Source organism: Agelaius phoeniceus, chromosome 4 (genome assembly GCF_051311805.1).
Source record: "Agelaius phoeniceus isolate bAgePho1 chromosome 4, bAgePho1.hap1, whole genome shotgun sequence".
NCBI lineage: Eukaryota > Metazoa > Chordata > Aves > Passeriformes > Icteridae > Agelaius > Agelaius phoeniceus.
Window position 1 is genome coordinate 38855908 of NC_135268.1, and position 19780 is coordinate 38875687.

Consider the following 19780-nt stretch of genomic DNA (forward strand, 5'->3'; position numbering starts at 1 on the left):
TGAGGGCACCTGGGCTGGGCACCTGTGCAGCACAAGAGACACCAGAGACATCGGTGGAAGAGAAAGGGCCGACTCTTAGCAGGGGTTAATCCAAGGTTTTATTAGGATCCCAAAGGAGCTCCTGCACCTCAGGGGCCTCCTGCCGAGAGCCCCGGGAGATGTGCCAAGGTCACATTTAAAGGGAGGTGGAAACCAAAAGTAGATAACATTTTACCAACCAATAAGTAACTCTAAGGGATGGGTACTGGGGGATAGACATAAAGGACAGAGTATGGGGCAAGGCCTGGGGGGCTGACCCCTGGTCTCTGGCTAATCACTCAACGACCTGGACCGAAACTTCTGGATGGAGGGGATGGGATGCTGAGTGATTGACAGAGAGCCAGGGTGGGGGTTTGGGGATGATCTCATCCCGGGAGAGGGATAACACAGGTAAAGGGAGGGGAGTACAGTCTGGGATAAACCATTTGGGAAAAATATGGGAATACAAAACAAAACTACTTTAAAGTATTACAAAATATAAAAACACACTACAACAATTAATTTTGAGGCATTACATACAAAGTTCTCATATAGAAACATAGGATTTCTGAGTTTACTATCCACTGTTAAGTGTTTAAAACTTCCATGAGGCAGTGACATCCATAGCACTGAAGTTCATTGCTCCCCTGACTATTTTTGTCTCACTTTATCTTTGGTAGTAGATTAGTCACATATTGGGGTACTAGAGCAGGAACCTGAATTGTTTCTGTTGGTATGATAAATACACACTTCTCTCTTTCAACATCAGAGCTGTGAGACAAAGAAGCGTCACAATTATACACATAAATGCTTCTAAGATGTGAAACTTTTGTGACAGTGATTTTAGCCCTAAGAACATCAAGGTTATTTTGGGGATTCTCAAAATTTCTATAGCATAGATGCAGGAAGAGAAATGGGAGGGCTAGTGGCTGTTGAAGACCTTTATCTGTGCCACAGCAGTCTGATGTTCTCACGCAACTGCTGGCAATAAGTAGAAATAATTTTCTAAGGCATGGCTAATTATGAGTGAAGCTGGTTAAAAAAGCAAAGTTATGTGCAAAGTGTCCTGGGTATTTTTTTTTCTTTTACCTTTGGATAAAAATACTTTTTTGCTGGTTTTTGTTTTGTTCTCTTTTGGAACACAAGCAAATAAGTGGGTTAAACATGATTTTGGCACTTAACTAAACTAATAAATCCACACAATCCCTGATCCCTCTGTAAAGACTTCAGGAAAGGTCCAACATAATGACCTTTAATTCAGCATCTATTCAGGACAAAATTAATTTGTTTTTCCAGAACTCCAGAATGTAGATAATGAACAGATTAATAAGGAGCAAGTAATTATTTAGAGTGCAGGATTTGGGGAAAAATAATGGGTAAGGAGATGAGGGCAGACAGATGGGACTTCTACACTGTCAGTCATAATCTTCCTTTTGGAAGTGAATAAATAGGTAGGTATTATAAGAGGTAAAAGTCCTTTTCTGAGTTGCAGAGTAAAGTTGCTCAGTCTTCATTCATGCCAGTTGCAGGGAAAAAGTAGGTTTATAATTCTGACTGTGCTGTTTCAAGAACACCTTGACAGCTCAATCCTTATGAGTGCTTGTGAGTTATTTGATTGTTACTGCTTGCTGTGCAATACCTCAGAGCCTAGGGGAAGGAAGGGGCTCACCAGCTTGATCAGTTTCTCACAGCTTTCTCTGGGTTACATCCTGTGCCCCTCGATTACCTCTCACTTTTTGCACTCTCACAGTGCATTTTAAAACTGAGTTGTTAAGGATGAAGTTGGGAATCTTGTTTGGCTTTCCCCAGACAGCATTTCCATGCTTTTCTGGATTGCTTTAAAAGGAGTGTGGTTACGATGATGACAAGTGCAACCACACCATGGTCTGCATGTTTTTAACAGTGCTCTGAGGTAATTCCTACTGGTTTATTACTTATGCTTTATTTTTCTCCCTACTATTAGTGTCCTTTCTTGCTACATTGTTTGACAATGTTTTTCATTAACATGCAGATGTTTATATATATTTTTTTTTACCATAACACATGTTGTGTTTCCTCAGATTAGACAGTGCCCATACAGTAGTTCAGGCAGCCAGTATCTCCCAAAGGTACTGTCTAACTGCCTGCTAACCCATCTAGTGTAAAAAGGTACTTGAAATCCAACACCTTTTCCCAAGAAAATTCCTCTCTTAGCTAAAGGCAAATGCTCCCATTTTGCCTGTTTTCAGCTATTTTGGCCTTATCCAGAAAGAAGCAAATCTAGCAGGCTGAAGAAAAAAGAAGTTGAGGTATGTGCATCAGTTTGAGCGTTACCCTAACCCTGAGCTCATCCTGGAGACTGTGTCCTAGGTTTGGGGATGATCTCATCCAGGGAGAGGGATTACACAGGTAAAGGGAGGGGGGTACAGTCTGGGATAAATCATTTGGGAAAAATATGGGGATACAAAAGAAAACTACTTCAAAGTATTACAAAGTATAAAAACACACTACAACATCTAAGCTCCCTTTTGTTAACTCCTTGTTAACAAACCAGATCTTTGCTGCACATTCCTTTCTTAAAAAGTGAGAGTAGTGAACAGAAATACAATTATACAATTAAATGCCCAGGTATGAGATTAAACACAAATCTGTAAGGTTAGATTTTTGTCTACTTGTCCGCCATGCAGTCTGTACAGACACTGAGTGTCCCATCATGCTGGTCTGATTGTGCTGTACTCACAATTCTTTCCTCACTGCTCAGTTTCCTTGAGTATCAGAAGGATTGTGTGGATTACATTTGTTTTAGCAAAAAAAATTGACCAAGGTGAGTTGAAACTTCCCCATTTCAGTGCTTAAATCTTCTAGGATCCAGGATTTGTCCAAGCCTTTTAGAATTCAGAACATTTTGGAAAGAACTCAATGCCAAGAATAACTTATGGTTTTTCTTTAAAAGTGTATTCTTTCAAGCTGATTTTTGGATCTTGGTTTGGATCATATCACTGTATTTAAGTAGCTTTAAGCAGAAATTCTATGTTGAAACACTCATGCTGCAAGATACTTGGTGTGCCTGCAGACACTCCGAACAGACCCCCATGCTCCCTGATCAGGGCCCTGATTATATTCTGGTAGCATTCATAAGTCTTGTATAACTGGAAATTTTGTAAATCTCAACCTTTTTTTGTCCTTATTATTTCTGTGTAGGAACCATCATCTGACTCGTGCAAGGCATACATCCTTGCAAAGGGCACAAAGTAGCTGCAGGTTCTCTGTGTGCACAGCTGCTCAGGATTCGTTTCCTACAACACTCAAATGTGGTGGTTAACCGGTATCCAAACTCACAGGTGTTTAATTGTTGCAAGCTGTAGCAAGACATCTGTATGAAGTGTGGAACCACCTCCAAAAATCCGTCAAGTGAAAGACTCTGAATGTGGTGCTGGAGCAGGTCCAAATTTATTACTGGAGAGTTCTTGCTGCTGGGCTCTTCTGTAAATGCATGCATTCATTTGTTCACTTTTTACCCATTATCATGTTAAGAATTTCACAGTCACATTTAAATCTTTTTTTTTTCCCTGAATATTGTTGTGACAGTCCTCCTCATTGTATTTAAAACCTTATCTTGCTAAAAACCAAGCCCAAACACAAATACAAACTGACCAAACAAAAACCCACAGTCTGAAACTGAACATTTAGTGTTGAAAAGCAACTACCTTGATGCAGCTTTATCTTTCATTAGGTATTAGAAAATAAATAATCTTATAATCAAAACAATATTACACCATTTATATAAAAGATTGCAGAAAGGCTTTATCTTTCCCTCAGGGCCCATAATCAAGTCTTTTTCCATGTAGCTCAGAGTGGTTAAACAGCTGAAAGCCATAAAAGAAGAGAGAAGGTTTTAAGATGTGGAGAAATTTAATTTGTGCTACTTTTTAAAAGTAAGACCATATAATTTTCTTAAAATTTTATGTTAAGCCCAGAAGTAGAGAAAGGCAGCCACAGAATGACAGGGAAAATATTAGTAAAATGTGATTCTGGGTGTAAGAAAATCCAGAAACTCTGTGTAGTGTGTGAGAAGGCTGTTACACACTTTTCAGCTTTGAAAATAGCAACTTAAATTTCAGAAGACAATTATGTTCTTCCTTTACATTTATTGGTCAGAGCAAAGCTTGCCCAATATGACTGTCTGAAGAAATTACCTCATAAAGGAAGCTGGCATGGAGGTAAATGTAGACTGTGATGGGGTTTGCATTATTTTCAGTGTCTGTAATACCCACAAGCAGTAATCACCAGCAAACACTGCCTTTAATATTTTGCAGATTTTTATATTTGGGTTTTTTCCCTAATTTGGAGTCAACATTGAATACCTTTTTGAACTGAATCATGACTTTTAAAACAGGGGCAAGTTGAACGTAGTGAACATTTTCTTTCACTTGTGTTTCTCCTATTTGCTATTTATTCCTGGAACATTATTTATAAACAGGTTTTTCTCCCGTTAGAATTATGATTTTGAAAATTCTGAAATTTGAGTCACAGTGGTTACCTAAAATTCAGTCTGGGGGTAGGTGTCATGATGCTTTAGTTCTACTTACACCAGGAGAACCATACTGTTTTAAACACCACTGGGTATAATTTTGATGGCAAGCAGTTACCAAGAAGGCAACTGGGAGACCTATATCATGTGATGTGTAAACTTTGTGCGTTGGAAACACCCTGGTCATCCAATAGCTGGTTCCACAGTTAGTTTACAGTTTGATTCTTTGACTGTGTAATGCTGCAGTGTGCTGTTAAAACAAGCAGATGTTCACTCTAGAGCTGGTTGCGCTTCATTTGTGAACAAAGTGATTCCCATGTGGATCACAACAAGCGATGTTCTCTGTCATAACTTGAAACTCAAGCAAGTCCAACAGATAAAAAATTGAATTGAATAACTGAAACAGAATTTGACCTACATGTTCCCAATATTAAGTTTTAGAAAGCATTTATGATCCATGCAAATGAAGACAACTCATGAACTCATGTATATTAATGTAATGCTTTTATTATAATCATCTTTGCATATGGCATAGTAAATATTGATACTATTAATAAAGTTAAAGCAAGATGGAATTGAATATTCATAATTTAGCTCACAGTACATTGCAGATGTTTTACACTGAAAATTAATTGTGTGAAGTTATATATAACTTTGATAAGCTTTAATTTGGCTGCTTTTTTATCTACAGTATGCTTATACTGTCCTTGATTATCACCTTCTGGCAAAAAAAAAAATGTCATCTACAAGGTTTTCCATAAAAAAACCCAGAAGGCAGCAAGAATGATAAAAGAAAAGAGCTTAAATTGTTCTGATAAAGAAGATTATCAGATTAATTTAAACAACTTTTTAGTTGCTTCAGCACTGGAATGAAAAAACAATATTTGAATGCTTCTCTCTCTATCATAGTTGATTTTTCTGGCCTACTGGTTTAGTATGATTTCTGTATTGCAACTTGCTTTTCATTCTTGGTATCTTTCTCCTCTTTTTTTGAACCTTCCAGATTTCTAGAATTGCAGCTGAAACATCCTGTGCAGAGTCCCAGTCCTTTGCCTGAACTTCCATCCTTATGCATCTGAGGTATCACCTCTTGAATATTGCTGGCATCAGATATTTAGTCTTTCTATGGATGTACAGCAACCTCCTTTCGAATTTCTCTCTATTGCCTCATTTCTCTTAAATTATTGTCATTCCCAGGGCTGCATTTAGACTTCTGGTCTATTTTTTCACTCTGACAAATAGCTCTTGTCTTCTGCAGTTCGACTTCAACAAATTGTCATTGCTCTCTCTGCTCTTTTCAATGCTTCTCTTTTCAATGTTTCACTTCTTCTTTCAGTTCTCTTCTCAATCTTTCTTGTTTTCTGGGCTAATGAAAAAGAATTATAAGTTTAAAAACACTTTTAGAAGGAGGATCCACTTATCTTGAAACTAATTAATTCCACTCCCTTTCCACCACTGCTTATTTTTCTTTCCTGGAACACAGGCAGGAAAGTCTGAGAAGGCTTCATGGGCTCCCCTTCTTCTTGCTTTGGTGGGTGGCCCCATGCAGTTTCTGCAAGACTTGTGTTTATTTTGTTTTCCCTTGAAGAAGCAGTTTTATATAGAAAAGCATGATCTGTTCTCTAGAGATAAGTGTCCTGAGGTTTTTTCTTTTTGGCTTTTGTTTGTTTTCTCCCTGCTCTAGACCAGATATGCTTGGAAACATTTATTAATATAGCTGCAATGGAAGTTCAGGTGTTTTAAGCTCCTGTATAACTCATTTTGCTTTCGAGATCAGCTACTAACTGATTCATATATGCAACTATATAAATTCATTACATGCACTCAAAATTGAATATATATAAATTAATATTAACTAAGGGAAGGAAGGATCTGCTGTTTGATTGCTAGTCTTTTTCATTCTTCAGGCAGAGGTACTTTGCCAACAAACAATAAATGGAAAGGAATTAAAATAGAAATTAAAAGTTAAAAACAGTCTTCAGGGAAACCCTCAAGTATACCTTAAATTACATTGATAAAGGCATATTTCAGTTTAAGATAAATAAATAAAGAGTAACTCTAATTCAGCAGGGTATAAAGCTCACAGATATATGCTCAGAGTGCATTTAACAAAAGTTTATCACTAAGTGTTCCTGTTTTGCACATCAAGCCCCCAGGTTCAATTTCTGGATGCCTGATTGCATTATCTCTGCCTAGCACAAAAGTACTGACCTGAAATTCTTGTTTAAGTGACCATCTAAGAACCCATTTTTAAAATGAGTCACAAGCATTGACCAGATCCTTTTCTCTAGGGTAACATAAATTATGCTGTCAGAATTACAAATTCCTAAATTTTAAATAGTTTTCTGCTAAATTTAAAACACATATTTAAAAAATAATGTAAGAGTCCTATGAACTAATTCACACATAACCTAGAATTGTCAGCTGCTGCAGAAATATTTTCAACTGCATGAGGCAATGATGAGGAGGATACAGGTGAAAGAGAAGGGAAATATAGCTTTTTTTCCCTTAAGCACATTTTAAATTTTATCTTTCTTGTTCATCTAGTAGAACCGTAAATACCTCTATTTAGTGAATTATGGCCTTCCACATGTTTAAGAAAAATTTCACTGATATTCTCACAACCCACATACCACTAACTAGAGCACTAGAAAAACCCCCACAACATCAAAACACAAACATCAAACAACAAACTTTCAGAATTATCAGCATTAACACCTGGGTAGCACTCAGTTTAGAAAAATGTAAAATCAAATTATCAAACACATAACATATAAAGTAACATTGATATCTTTGCAGTCTCAGAAATGCTATTAAAATTATAAGCACTGATGGTGTTGTGAAGTAGTAAATTATTTTTCTAGTGTTTATTCTTGACCTTCACAAAGCTGCAGCTGAACTAACATAATGAGGTTGTTTAAATGCCTAGGATGCTGATTATAGGTTATCCAAGTTTACATGATAACATGATATACAGTTTCCCTTAACATCTTCAAATCACTTTTTGCTCAGCTATACTCAATTTTTCTAGAAAGCAGAATGCTTGCAGGTCTCAAGCTGCATTCGAATTGTTCTAGTTATTTTTTTTTCCTCTAATTTGAATCTGATTTTTTATTCCAGTCACAGTCTTATCTGTGAGGGACTGTGATAGCTCCCTGAATTTTTAATATAATTCAATTTCAAATTAATTTTTTTGGATACTTCTTCATTTTGTATTCTGAGTTCAGTCCATGTTTCTTATGTTTTTAATTTCTAAGGAAAAAGATCCTCCTCCAGCTAAAACACAGAATTTTTCAGCAAGAAAAATGCTTTATTTTGCAACAAGTGCTCATAATTATGACAGGGTTCTAGGTTGTGAATCCCCAGTGGAGAAATAAAACACTTAAACTCTGTCTTCCTTTGGCTGGATTAACCAGGCCTTGATCTCTCCTCTGAGAGCTTCTGGCTGTGGTCAAATAATGTAGTCTGTACTCGCTTTTCTTTTCTTTCCTTTCCAACACTGCGGAGGAGCACATTAGGTTACTCACACTGCTCACTCCTTGCCAGCTGCTAATAAAAATGGTATTGCTCTCTAAGGAAACTCGTTCTACATGTGTTTTCCCAAAGATCAGTATAAATTCTTCCCCTCTCCTTTTTCAGCCTTACAGCAGTTCTGTACGGCCACAGTTTAGTTTTACCTTGGTTGTTCTGCCCTTCATGCACACACATCTTTCAAAGCGGGCAGCGCACACAGCACCAGCTCTCAACCCTTGGAGTTCATTCCCTGCAATTTCTCTCAGGACTGTGGAGCAGCTCTCCCTTGATGCCCTGGATTTCCACACAAAAGCCGATGACCAGCCCTGCAGCACGGCGTGCTGAGCTGCCCTGCCATACTCCCTGCTCCACTGGCAGCGCTGATCCGGCGTCCCCTGCTGAAACGTGACATGCACTGGTGAGATTGTGAAACGTCACAAAATTACATTCAGCAATTCAAACACCTGCAGTATCCTTTCCATTCTAGTGCGTTTCACTTCCTACCCTTTAGGTTAAGATGTGTATTTTTATCTGGCCTTCTTTCATATGTGCATATAATATGTGCTTCCTGTGCACACATGGTAAAGCAAGGGAACTTGGCAAACAGGCAGATCCAAGTCTAAGTAGGGACTAAAGTAAAAATAAATTAAATCAAATATTTGATTCTATAGACGATATCTGATCACTATACACAGTTTAAAGGGAACTATTTGCCCAATTTCATAGCATTTCACTTGAAGAAACTGGTATTTTTTCCCAAAGTAATTTTGCAGATCAGCTAAGTGTGCACACTGAAGCCCTTTAGGTCTGAAGCCGTCAGAAGAGAATTGTAGTAAAAACTTGTATTTCTATTTAGCCACAAACATACTAATTGCTAAATGCAACAATAATGGAGAGGTCAACAAATAATAGGTACACAAAGTAAAGTTCTTTATCATGGTTTGTCTACAGAAAAAAATAATCTCATCTGGTCCTTCACATTCTCCCAAGGAAATAGTATTGAGTTTACTGAAGTTGCAACATCAATGAAAACAAAAACATTATCCAGACACTAAGAAACTGTATTCACAGGCAACTAAAACTGCATTAAAAACAAATCCAAAAGTAGTTTTAAATTTCTTATTACATCAATATGTAGTTGTACTCAAGAAGAACTGAACAACCCTAGCTCTTGAGCAGTCCTGTGGTTGCTTTTACTGGGTTTTACATGCCTCCAGTTGCATTCCATGGCTAAGGGAGTAAGGGTACCTGTTGATCCAGCACTGCTGGAGGGGAGAAATATTATGAGATTTGCAACTACTGTTTAATCTACTTTGAAAATTAAATTTGATTGAATTTCGTGCATCCATTTTAAACTGAAAACTTCATCTGGAGCAAAAAGACCTCATATTTTTCACAGATTACATTTCTTGTTAAGTGTCATGCTGCAAATTTGGATTTATTATGTTTTGGATCAACAACTGTATAATTATTTTTTGCAAAGAAACTTGATTAAAATGGAGAAACACAGGATACTGAACAAAGAAAGTCCTTTTTCAAACTAGGAAGTCAGACCCAAGATTTTGTTTTCTGCTTTTCGCCCAGACTTTGGGCTACAAATTATTCTGCAATTGTTTATTTAAAGGCCTTTCTGCTCTCCCATTCATGCATAAAAGACTGTGTAAAAACAAGCAAACAAACTAAAAACAAAACTAGCAAAAAAAACCTTACAAAAGCAACATAAGCATTACAGAAAAAGCTGATCTAAGGAAAATTCACCATCTAAAAAATATATATACATATACAGCTGTGAACTCTGTTGGGATTTAATCATTAATGCCTTTATAGCCAAGAAATGTCAGAAGAGAAATAACGTAGCCAGCACTTCTAAAACTTCATGTGCTTCCAAACAGGGACACCTGAGAAAAAAAGATGAAAATTGAAACTGTTGCATTTGTTTAAAATTGATTTGATTACCTCATAGAAAAATTATAATCATATTACCAAACATTTAAATCTCAGTGGATCAGATTTCCCTCTTTGGGCTGATGGGGCAGAAAGTTCACCTCAAGAACCAGAAAATTTTACAGCTCTTTCTTGATGATAAGGCAGCAAAGAGAACTGATGTGACAGCTCAGTCTAACAGAAGCAAAGTATTTTATTCCCCTCTGTAACACCTAGCGGGAAGCCATGCAGTGTCCACTGATGAGGTGAATCACTTTACCAAGGCTTTTACACATATTACATTTAAAAGACATGCATTAGATATAGAATCTTCTCTGTATTGCAGTACACACACACACAAACAAAAAAAATAATTCCAACTTATTGTTCCACATTTGTCTTATATCAGCCACCAAAATAATCCAGAAATTCTTCCCCAGATTTCTTAATCCATCAAATATCATGACAATACATTCAGCCCTTTATCACGATATGAAAAACAAACATATTTCTTTCTTAACAGAAAATGAAATATCCTGATCTCATTCCCATTTTAACTGAATGGGAATAAAATTATTTTAAAATAAATTATTAGAATAATGTTCTTGAAAATATTTACCAGCCACAAGAATACAATTTCTGCCAACAATGATTCTTTAGCTTGATGCAGTGTCAGTGAATCTGGCTAAGTTGTGAAAAAAGAAGAGGCTTTGACTTTTCTTTTTCTTTCTTTTTCATGTATTCCTGCCCGCTCCCCCCCCCCCCCCCCCCCACCTTTTCTGGTTTTAATTTTTCTTTTCAGATAAAATACTGCATGACAAAGCACTTCAAGGGGCTGGAGGGAGCAATTATCACCATATTTCTTACACTTGCTCTCTTTTCCTCCCCTGTTTGTTTCACACTGTTCTGCCTCTTTATTTTTTTACTTAAGAAGCTTTCTGGACAAGAAGTACATTGTTTTCCAGGACCGGAAAATGCTTTACACTGTAGATACATACAATTGCAACGTACAATTACCATTATAAATAATGGAATCTAATTTAATAACAGTAATCTGCAGAGGCTGTTGAACTTGTGGAGCTACTTAAAGCCCTTTACATAATACACAAAATCAAATAAAAATGAAAATTCTTTCAGCAAAAGTGACTCATTTTATATAAATTGTAAAGTGAGTTTTCTTCGGTTTTAATCTCACAAGATCTTAATGCCTGCCTGTTCTGGCCCCCTAGAATTCTGATGTTGATTCTACAGAACTTTTCCAAATATAAAACAAAGAATTCAGAGTTTGTTTGATGGCATTCTTCTGGTAGGAAAACCTTTTCCTTTCTTACAGATGTTGCATAAAACATGAATGCATTCTTTCCACTCTATCCCATTGAGACCAGACAGAGAGATTTGCCCTGGAGCAGCCCTAGTTCTTCAGATTATTTTGCTTGTTATGCAGGGGGTACATTTCTGTGTTGTTTTTTCATGATGCTACTTCACTTTGGCAGGTAGGTGGTATTTCTTTGGATCCAAAAATGCATCACACAATGCAGCAATGTTTCACACAAAGCAGTATGCAGGAGCCCCATTTAATGCTTGCCACTTTCAAGTGAGTGATTTTTTTAAATAGCTCTGCTCCATGTTTCTTGTGGTTTATACTGTACTTTTATGAGTCTCAAATGGGTATTTTGGATATATATTTTACAGTCAGAAAATTCTGATATCTGGTAGCCTATTCAGTTCACAAATCATGAGAATTAGACAGTTCTTTCAACCTACATGTTTGCAACTAAATCACTCAGTTTTCTTTATGAACAGGGTTTTTCTCTGTGGCTATGACAATCTTTAATCTCTTTCTGTTCAGAAATCACATCTCCTTCAGTTTATTTTTAATGTCAGCACTAACAGCTATTGATTTTCTCATCATTCAATTTACCACAGTTGACACACCAACAATTCACAGCATAGGTCTCAATTTTCTCCTCAAAGCATCACACTTTACTCAATATATATTCATTCACCTGGCCCTCTCGGTGGGAAGAGTAAGGAGAATCATCCAATATCTCAGAGTGCTCACCTGGAAGACACATTTTTTTAATGAAAGGGATGCATAAGATCTAAAAAATCAGGGAAAGACTGATCTATAGGATAACCAAGAAAAAATAACCAAGAATTCCTTAGTCAAATGATTTTATGATCTTGCCAATGAATTTGTTCCATGTTACACTAAATAAAACAAACTGTTACTCCCACATGGATTCCAATGGCTGCTTGTATGTTTGGTGTAAGTTTGAGAAGACATCAGAAAGAGTCTGGGCCTTCCTGTCGCTGGCCCATTTTACCTAAACAGCACTGGGAGATTGTTTCTGAAATTTAGGAGTGATTGCAACCAAAGATCTAGAGAATAAATTCAAGCATGTCCACGTTAACCAATTGAAATAAACTTTCAAGTCACTCTATGTGTAAACATTTTTTCTTTTCTTTTTCTTTCTTTCTTTTTTTTTTTTTTTTAATATAGTTTGGCTTTTATTCTGAAGTGTCTAATCCTTTTTAGAGTTACACATTAAAAAATCCTAGGCTTTTCACTGAATCCTGGGTTTTACCCTGGAGTCAAATACCTTCTGAAGCTAAATTTGGCAATCCTTCACTTGTGTCCTCAAAGTCCCAAATGGGATCTAATCCAAAGTGCTTGATAAGATAAAAGCATGAAATCTGTCTTCTAAAAACCACATATTACCATTCTCTCTTCTTATATATAACTATAGCTCTCACAGCTAGGGTATTCTAGCCAAAAAGTAATAAATTGGTTAGGTTGCCTTCCTTGTGAAGATCTTTTCAACCCCACTTGAAATTATAATAATCTGAACAGCAAAGATACTTGATATGAAATACATCAGTGTTACCTTGTCAATGACAAACCTTAAAAAATTTTTTGATGGCTGTATTTATGAAGAAAATGTATATTTTTCTAAAAATTTTTTACCAGTCTTCATAAATTGATTATACATTCTGTCCATGAAAAAAAAAATCCAATTTTTTATCTATAGAGTTAGATCCAGATAATGAATTTAAAAAAAGAATCAAAGAAAAAAACCCACAATAAAAGAAATTAGGTAATAATAAAAAAAAAGAAAAAAGAAGAGAACTAATATTATGCTCAAACATTAGAAATTAATGAAATCTCTTACCTGGGTTCACAGCATTAGAATTTTTGAGCATAATTTTAATCCTTTTATACTTTTGTTGTGCCCTGTTATTTCCTTCAGTGGCCAAACACAGAAGAGAGGGTGTTCTAAACATAGTTATCTGAATTTGATGATTTTTCGCATCACAAAATTAAAGCCAGATGTATTTGTGTTATCGTTAACCAGACGAAGACATCACTGCTATAAAACTGAAGATACAGTAAGAGTCCCAGAAGTTTCTAGGTAGATGTGTATAGCTGAGAGATAAAAAAAATACCAGTTTTAAATGAAAGTTTCTGCTTCTGTAGTGTATCTATGGTGATTTATTAAAGAATCAAAGCTTTCACTTAAAACATTTTGAAAATCTCTTTGGAACATAGTTGAGGACAGAAAAAGGGCAGATGTGAAAAAAAGCAGGAGGAACATTACTGGGAAAAATTTTAAAAGCCATAGCTTGAAATGATCACTTATTTTGTGTGCTGATAAAATGTAGTCAAACAGAACTTTACTAATCTAAAAAGCAGTTCATAAATGACACAGGAAAAAACCAACACCTTTAATTTTGTGTGTAAACCTTCCTCTCAACAGGTTATTTCATTTGAAAAGGATTACAAAATCAGAGAAGTTTAGGAAAACAACTAAGGAAAGAATACAAGGGGCAAGTGTAACCAAGCTCAACAAAATTCACAGTAGAGTGCAGGAGAAATTAGATAGGGCAAGCTCTACCTCACCAGGAACTATTTTTCAAAATTTTACCAGTTTCAGAAACTGTGAAAAAAGAGTTATAAGCAACCAATATATTCAAACTGAGAGAAGTGGGGAAGAAATTGCTCACAGAGCAGTTGTCAAGATGTCAAGCTGTCAAGTTGTCACAGAGTAGACAAAAAATATTTGAAAGTTATATTCTGTTCTAATTAGGATAGTTATCATTTGTCAGTGAGCTACTAATAACTTTCAAATATTTTTACTAAACTGAGAAAGAAGGGGTGTCCACCCTTTGAAAACCAGATTAAAATTTTATAGTTTCTTTTTTTTAATATTAGTGATGACTTTTCTGATCCTCTGTCAAGCCAAAATTGAAAGTCAAAGAAAAGATAAAGCACTAAAAAAAAAACAGCCCCAGATAAAAGTCAACCAAACATAAATATCAACAAACAAAAATACAACCTGAGGAAAAGAAAGCAAAAGACGAAGTAATTTGGTTAAAATACAGTAACACAGGGGTGGAGGAAGGGGAAACAAATTTGAGATTAACATCTCTACCACATTCCACCAAAATTACTTGCCCAAAATGGAAAGAAACAAGAAGTACCAGCAGAACCACCAGCCTACTTGGCACTAGTTATGTGGCAGCCAGTTCAGATATATTACTATTTCTGCCACCATGTTTCTTAAAAATGTAGAAAAACTGAGAAGAGTCCAGAGAAGAGCTGTATGGGATAAAAGACATCTATAAAATATAGGACATCAAAAGATTTGGATATTCCCTGCTGAGGAAAATGGGAACATAAAGTTAGCTAAATTCCTAATTAAAAACATTCCTATGGTTTAATAAAGCAAAAAACACCTAACAACAGATAGAAATAAATACTGAGATCAACTCAGAGGTTGTAGCGACACTTTTGCTGTAAGTGCTTAAAGAGAAAGAATAAACTTTTATTCTTGAATCTATTTCAAAAGGTCTACAAAAACATCATTCTGCCCCCCAGCTGGGGAAATCTTGATTGTCCCTGACAATCCTAAACATAAAACTCTATTTTTCATTTAGCGAATTGGGATATAGATTAGTTTAACACTCCATGTTTTTGGAAGCCTATTAAATGAGAAGAGATAATGAGGCAGTTTTTATGCAAAAAACCTAGAAAGAAATGAGTTTACATCTATCTAGTATCAAGAAAGCTTACAGACCCCAACCAACTATTGTGGAAAGCTGAATTTTCTTTTCACAACCAAGCATATTTTTCTGAAGGTTTCAGCATGAGCATATGTGGTGTGTTACATGACAAGTTGAAAATATTTAACTCATCCAGCAATTATCAAATAAAGCTATTTCACACTGTTAGCATAAAAACCCATCTATGATCTAAGCAAACAATATTGTTAACGGGTTTTAGCTTTTAATTATAATCCAAGTTTTACAAAGGGGGAAGACTCTTTCCCAAAGATCAAACATTTCTTGATATAACAAGAGGTATTTGTGTTCATTGTCCCAGTAAATGGAGGAATAAATCTGAAAGAAGTGAATCAGCTGCTTTAGATTAATGAGACCTGATCATGACTTTTTTGAAGGTCAGTCACTTTTGAACCTATGGGTGACAGCAGTAACATATACAAAAACTAAGTCAAATTCAGAAGTTGGTTTCTACCAAATGTGGAATGGCTTTACACATCTTCGGTTGCTTAACAGGGTGAATATTTACTTTTTTTTCCAGAAGAAAGTGCCTTTGAATGATGAAAGCTGCTGATAAAAGGGATGAGAGATAACATACTTGCAATCTTCAGCTTTCTGCTTTCTTATCCTGTTGAGAGCTAGTCCACGAGACAGGTCTATAGGAATTTGCATTGGACACTTTCAAAATACTTACATAAAAGCTTTGGGCATGAGCTGGGAAGAAACTAGCAAGTCAGTAAATGAAAAAGCAGCTTTTATGTGGTATCTGCCTGCATTAAATCAGAAAACTGTAACACCTGTGACCTAAAGACCAAGTACAGACAAATATCAAGCTTTGCATTGCTCACCACACCCTCTGCAACTGCTGTAAAAGAGAGGTTATCAACATGAGATACAAATTAATGAAGATTTTTGTTTTGGTTACCTACCATGTAATACCTGGCAGACAGAAAGCCCTGATGTTAAATGGACTTGATCGATCTGTCAAGATCATGTGAGATGAAATTTAATATATTTTCATTTCACATAACACTTCAATGCTTCACTAAATGACAGTGATAAAGTATTTGAATATTTTCTGGTTAAATTTTATTTTTACATTTGAATTATTTCTCTTGGAATTTTTATGTGGACACATTTGACTTCATGCTTTATGAACATCCCATCTGTAATCTCTCAAGTGTTTTACTAGACAGCATTTATGAGTCTACAGCCCTGCTATCTAACACTTTAAATCCTATTGGCATCGATTAGTGTGCAGCTTTTCTAAAGGGTGGTTAAAATAGTGCAGCAGTGCGGCTGCGGGACACACGTCCGGCTAGCTGGCCAGCACCGCTAGCAGCACAGGGGGACACTTGTCCCCATAGCTCGGCTCCAGGACAGCGCCTCAGGCCATCGCCCAGCGTTACAGCTGTAGGCGTTGCCTTGTGCAGGACGAGGCTGTATCAAAGCTGCAACCAGCGGAATGAGAGGGCGGACTCCAACTGCGGTTAATCCAGGCTTTAACGAACTCCAGCGGAACCAGCAGGAGAAGACAGGGAGGACAGGACTACAGCGGTTTTTAAAGGGTGGAGGATGTAAGGGAGGTGCCAGACCTGGGTCCAATAAAGACACGGTGGGCAGTGGGATCCAAAGCACTGACATGGGGAAAACACCAGTGGGGACAATTCTGAGGAGGGGCCCCAGCCCCTGGACCAATCATCCAACTCTCCAGCTGGAAACTTCTAGCAACAAAGGTGGGAATGGAGAGTGACTGGCAGGGCACCGGGGAGGGGTTGAGGAAAGGATACATTGGTTTCTAGGGAAACCGGGGAGGAGTTTTAAGGGATACAATGACAACTGGGGTGGGGTTAGGGTGACAGACACTAACAGGGAGGGGAGGGAGGACCGGGGCAGAACCATTACCAAACAAGGGGGGAACAGAACAGTCCAACTTCAGCAGAACACAGTACAGCAGAATAGAATACAATAAAAAATAATATTTCATTTGGAAGGGACCTCCAAAAATCATCCAGTCTGACTGCCTAAGCACTTCAGGGCTAACCAAAAATTGATAAAAATTATTAAGGTCTCTGTCCAAACACCTCCAAAATACTGACAAACTCATGAACCACTTCTTAAGGAAACATATTCTAGAATTTGACCACCCTCTCAGTAAAGAAATGCTTTTTAATGGCCGGTCTAAACCTCCCCCAACCCAGATTTGGACCATTCCCACACATCCTACCAGTGGATACCTGGAAGTGCTCAGCACTTCCCTTGCCACTTTTCCTCCTCATGAAGCTGCAGAGAGCAGTGAGGTGACCCCTCAGACTCCTTCTCTCCAAGCTAGATGGACACAGAGTCCTTAATTCCTCCCCCCAGGACATGCCAGCCAGCCCTGTCACCAATTTTGTCACCTTCTCTGGACATGTCCAAGGATGTTCAAATCCTTCTTAACGTGTGGGGCCCAGACCTGCACAGAGCATCCAGGGTGACCCCCCCAAGGCTGAATGCAGGGGGACAGTCACTTCTGTTGGTTGTCTGCTCATGCTGAGCTCAGGGCACCTCAGAGCGGGGTTGTGCCCTCAGGGTTCCCTCCACACTGAGAGCAGCACCCCATAATCTTCTCTGCAGGGCTGCCCGCCAGCCACTCCTCTGCCCATTTTACTCATTCCCAGGGTTTCTCTGTCCCAGGCGCACAATCCATCATTTGGACTTCTTATATTTCATGCTACTGATGGTGCCCACTGCTGCAATCTAAACTGTTAACTGAGTACTAAATTCAGTATTTCTCAAAATAAAATGTGACACATTAAGGTGGCTATTAGTTTGTACAGTTTTACAGAACGCATTATAGCTAAATTCGTACTTAACTCTAAATATTAACTAGGGATTCCAACCTAAATTTAAAGCAGATTGAAGTTGGTAGGGTGAAGAAAGAGAAAAAGGAAGGGGGGGTAGTAAAGACAAGAAGATCAAAAAAAAAGAGTAAGGGCTGAAACTGCTTTCAGTTTTTTCTTTTTTTTTTTTTTTTTTTTTTCACTTCTAGCTTTTTTCATGTTACAACTCAGCAACAAAGGTTTCAAGTATGTGGAGAAAGAGTTGTTACCTTTGCATGTTCTTTGGATGTCATTCTGCTTTTTTAAGACTAGCATATGTACATATAAACATTCCTCCACTTCTTTCTTTCATCTCAAAGATATGCCTTTCTTTTAAAGGTTCATAAAATGCTTTGATATGCTTCATAGGCTAAACTACTCAGCTTTATACATGCATATTTCCTTGGAGAACCTTCAGCATATTTGCTGCTATTAAACATTTCCTTTTTAAAACAGAAATATCTAGGCAAATGGCAATCTTCTGTAATGTTTTCATGTAGTGGAAACTTCAATGAAATTTGAAGAGTTTTAAGGAAAACAGCAAGTCTGTCACTTTGCTCATGTGACTAATAGCTTTTAAAATAGAGATTGATTAATTTTGTGGCTATGGAATAATTTGAAAGGATAGCTAAATTTTTTAATAGAAAGCACTTTCTCATTTTTCAAGCAGAATAAGTAAATAGGTTAGCTGATATTATTATGAGGATAAAAATGTGTTAGTCACTTTGGGGATATTTGAACTCTGCAGCAAACACCAAAGGAAAACTTAATTTTCATTAAACTGGAAGAAATTCAAAGTGTATTTCAAAAGTAATTAAACACAACAACCAAACTTACTAGGTCAGGTGTGGAATCCCAAACTTCTAAAACCTATGCATTCAAAATTTCTTCTGAATCAAAGCAGAATAATGAGGATTTTTTCCCCATGCAGTACAATGAGAGTGGTTGCATGAACTGAATGTGCAGTGGCACTAATTAAAGGGTTGTCCTACTCTACTTCCTTGGAGCAGTAGACCAGATGTCTTGGAGGAAGAAACATTTATATATTTATGCACCATACCCTATTTCATTTGACCTTTCCATGCCTGAAAACCCCCTGATGAATTCTGCCTATTAAAAATATGATTTTAGGATTCATATAAGAAATAACCTAATTTAATAATCCCTATTTTCTGTTCACTGAATAGTGAAACTGAAACTAGTGTCTGATTCAGTGGGTATCTCAATGTGGTTTGCTATTGCTCTTGCTTATACATAATCCATAACATTTCATGAGACTACAAGAAAACTATTTTTAGTGCACTATAAGTCTAGTTATAACAATAGAAACATTGCATATTTCTTGCAAGAGGTTAGTTCAGTGTTTGGGAGTGACACCTTTGTTCTGGGATTGAGGCAGAGAATACAGAGCTATAAAACCTGGTAAGCTATTGGGTAAAAATGGATTTGGGATGAACTTCACCTTGTACCAACCATTCAGCTGAATCTGACAGCATGCTTGTTATTTCTCCAGAAAACCCACAGGCTTTGCATGTGAAAATAAAGAACATCTCCAATTATTAGGTATTAGGCTAAATAAAATTCAACAACCTATCCTTAGGTAAGAAAATGAAAGACAGAGAAAAAAAAACACAGGCAAAGCCTTACAGAACAACTGTACTGCTGTGGACCTGTTATACACTAAAAACTATCTCAGCTCTCAAAGCGCTTTACCAAAAAATTCTTCAAGACATTGCATCTCACCTAATTAGGAGAAAAAGAGTCTTTCTATAAATGCTGCTTGTGTATTGATGTTCATAGTATTGCAAACACACATTTCAGGAAATTTTACTTTGCAACTTCAACATTAACTATTCAGTGAGCTTTCAACAGTCAAGGTACAATTGCCACAGTA

General features: G+C 36.9%; 1 long non-coding RNA gene across 2 annotated transcripts in view; it reads right to left on the minus strand.

The window, feature by feature from the left end:
• Positions 1-5023: 5023 nt before the first annotated feature.
• LOC143693965 (uncharacterized) overlaps positions 5024-19780 on the minus strand; it is a 99405-nt gene continuing 84648 nt past the window's right edge. The window contains exons 6-7 of one of the 2 annotated variants that reach the window (XR_013182098.1): positions 8206-8439; positions 5024-5894 (exon numbers count right to left, since the gene is read on the minus strand). This is a non-coding gene — a long non-coding RNA (uncharacterized LOC143693965). Of the gene's footprint in view, positions 5895-8205; positions 9940-19780 lie in introns of both variants that reach the window. The other variant, XR_013182097.1, reaches the window with a different exon arrangement.